This window comes from Magnolia sinica, chromosome 3 (assembly GCF_029962835.1).
Source record: "Magnolia sinica isolate HGM2019 chromosome 3, MsV1, whole genome shotgun sequence".
Classification (NCBI taxonomy): domain Eukaryota; kingdom Viridiplantae; phylum Streptophyta; class Magnoliopsida; order Magnoliales; family Magnoliaceae; genus Magnolia; species Magnolia sinica.
Window position 1 is genome coordinate 55834784 of NC_080575.1, and position 3499 is coordinate 55838282.

A 3499-nucleotide genomic window follows, 5' to 3' on the forward strand; every position below is an offset into this window, starting at 1 on the left:
CGATGGTTCCCGATTACACATGATATGGTTGGGCTACCGGGATCTTTGAATTTTTGTGGCACGTCTTGCTTTAGGATGTCACTCACTTTCTCAGTCAAGAAAATTTTCTTTTGAATACTTTGCCGTCTTTTGGTCGTGCATAAGTCTTTCAGAAATTTGGCATATGAAGGAATCTGTTTCATGACATCAAGTAAAGGAATGTTGACTTTCACTTATTTTAACACCTCTAGGATATCCTGAGAGTTAGAGAGAGGTTTTGGTGAAACCAACCGTTGGGGGAACGGAGCAACTGGCTTCTCTAGAGGTTCCGGTTCTAATTTTTGTGGGGCATCACTAGATCCATCATTGTTGTCCTCTTCTGGTTCTTGAGGCTTTTCGGGCCTAACCGGAAGAGTTTTATCAATGATCTTTCCACTCCTAAGAGTGGTGATGGATTTAGCGTGCCCTATCTGATTTGAAGAGCTGAGATCACTAATCTCGTACTACGGTTTAGGATTGGGGAGAGGTTGTGTAGGAAGCATCCCCTTTTCTATAACCGTCATACGAGAATCTATCTTTTGCATAAAATCTGTAATTCCCCGCATTGCCTGAGCCAACTCTTGTATGGAATTTTGAACGGGTTCCTCTTGAGGTTTCACTTGATTTGAATTTTGAATGAAGAAACCTTGAGGAGTAGCCATTTGTCCATTCCTCTAACTAAAGTTTGGATGATTTTTCCAACCAGGATTGTACGTATTGGAGTTAGGTCCAGTAAAAGGTCTTTGATAGTTGTTTACGGCATTGGCTTGTTCATTCAACACTCCTCGAAAGGCGGGTATTGTAGGACAATTTTTAGTTGTATGAATGTTGCAATCACAGATGCCGCAAACAATTTCATTAACCTTATCCTTCTTTCCTTCCATGGCCTCAACTTTCCTTATGAGCATAGTCACTTTACACTTGAGAGCATCCTCTTCTTTCAAGAGATATAATCCACCTTTCTCCCTTAATTGAGTCGGCCTAGACGTGGTGTTTGACTTTGGGTAATAGTCCCATGATTGTGTTTTTTCAGCAAGACTATCGAGGTAATCCCATACCTCGTCAACATCTTTATTAATGAACTCTCCATTACACATTGTCTCGACCATTTGGCGCATGGAAGATGTCAGTCCATTATAGAAAAAATTTGTAATGCGCCACGTTTTAAATCCGTGTTGTGGGCATGAACTGACCAAATCTTTGAACCTTTCCCAACATTGGAAGAATGTTTCATCTTCCTTTTGGGCAAAGTTCATGATTGCTTTGCTGAAGGTAATCGTTTTATGATGTGGGAAGAATTTTTTTATGAATTCCCTCTGCATGTCGTTCCATGTGCCAATGGATCTAGGATGCAGTGAATGTAACCACGTCTTAGCTTTCTCTTTTAAGGAAAAAGAAAAGAGTTTCAGCCTGATTGTATCCTCAGATACATTAGGAAAACATAATGTAGTTATAATCTCATCGAACTCTTTCAAATGTAAATATGGACTCTCTGATTCAAGTCCATGGAATTTGGGAAGGAGTTGGATAACTCCTGGCTTGATGTCCATTTGTCCTATGTTTTCAGGAAAAATCATGCATGAGGGCGTACTCACTCCCGCCGGTTGTAGATAATCTCGTAAAGTACGAGGCAGGGGTGCCTGATGCACCTCATTCTCATCTTGGGTATCCTCCACCCTGGGTGGAAGTAAAGAAGGTTGGTCTTCAGCCATAACTTCAATTAACTCAGGGGATTTCAAGTGGTGTCTAGTCCTGTGATGGATAGTCAACCCCTCAACCAATCCTCCTTCAGTCAAGAGACGTTGAGTGTTGTCACGGGCCCACTTGGGCATGAAACACTCGTAGCCCTCAATTAAATTCAAAACCTAATCCTAAGAAAGGGAAAGAAAATCTAGAAAGAAAGAGAGAGTTGGAAAGAAATTACCAAATTGGAGTCCCTAAGTTAAAAACCTGCAAAATAAAACAAAATAAGTTAGATTCTAAAAAGAGAAGAACAATCCTTTAAAAGAAAGATAGCAGTAAACTGATTTCTAAAAGAAGGAATTCCTAAAAGAAAGTGGAAATTTCTAAAATAAATTTGGAAAGTCCTAAACTAGAAAGTAAATTACTAAAAGAGAACTGAAAAATAGAAAGTAGGGAAGGAGCTTACCGAATTAGAAATTTCTATCTTAAAGGCCTACAAAATAGGAAGGTTAGTTTCTGAACAAAAATTCTAAAAATAAATTAGGAAACAAAATTAGATTCTAAAAGAGTTAAAATTAGAAAGTTACTAAAAATAAAAATAGAAAGTTAATTCCTAAAAAGGGAAATACTAACCTAGTTTCTAAAAACAAAAGAGGAAAATTTCCAAAAATAAACTATTTCCTACAAATAGGAAAATACTAGAATTAGAAGATTTCTAAAATTTAAACCCTAATTTTAAAAGTGGAAAAAGTAGAGAAATTAGGAAGGAATTACCAATTTAGGAACTTATGTCAGGATCCTACAAAACATGGAAACAAGTTAGTTCTAGAAATCAATTAAAAACCTAAAACTAAAGTTAGTCAAATTCTAATATTAAACTAATTCTAAACCTAATTAATTTCAGAGAATCGCAACCGTCAGTCCCCGGCAACGGCGCCAAAAACTTGTTCACTCCCCAAGTATAGGGTTGTGATGTAGTAATAAACTCGGTAAGACCGAGGTCGAATCCACAGGGACTGAAACTTGTACGTGATCTGAAACAACTAGATATAGAACTAGCAAAAAGATGTAATCTAAATCCAATGTAAATTGATGAATAATGGTGAGAGATTAATCTAAACTTAAGGAATTCAGAGGAAGGGAAACTAGGGATTCAGAGGATCCACTTGTAGAGATCAGGGAGATCTTATGCCATCATCATGTAAACTAAACTGAACTTCTTTTAATATAGTTTTTAAAGAGATGAAAATTATATGAATTAGAATGGATTCCATCATCAATCCATGCCTAGGAGGCAAAGCAAACAACAGAATTAAACTAATTACCAACCAGTCAACAATGTATGAAAGTTAGGAAGGGTATCATCATCCGACCATGCCCAGGAGACGATGGTGAACAACAGGGCTTCCTGACGTCATATACATCAAAAGGGAAAAGGAGATATTCAAGGCCATTGCAGATCCATTGTAATTTCAGTCACAACAGACCATTAAAGACAAAAAAAAATATTCCTTTAATTAAACTAAAAACAACATCAGTTCAGTTTAAACAAAAAAAAAAGCATAAGTAAAAAGCTCCCATCAGGCTACAAGCTTCACCTCTTAGTCCCAGCTAAGAGGTTTAGCCCGTCATGATGTGGCTAACCCTTAAACAAAGATAAAAAGGAAAAAAAAAACCTTTTACTCTCTATCTCTTTCCCTGCTCCAGATCCAAGCTCAAGTCCAAAGCCTCTCTCCCAGCAAAAGTCCCTCCAGTCGTCCTAAAAAAATGAGCCAAGCCATGTTCCAACTGCCCTCTT

At 37.6% G+C, this 3499-nt stretch overlaps 1 non-coding gene across 1 annotated transcript; it reads left to right on the forward strand.

The window, feature by feature from the left end:
- Positions 1 to 1185: 1185 nt before the first annotated feature.
- LOC131241780 (small nucleolar RNA R71) lies at positions 1186 to 1292 on the forward strand. The gene has a single exon (XR_009169346.1). It is a non-coding gene; the product is annotated as a small nucleolar RNA R71 (small nucleolar RNA).
- The last annotated feature ends 2207 nt before the right edge of the window (positions 1293 to 3499 follow it).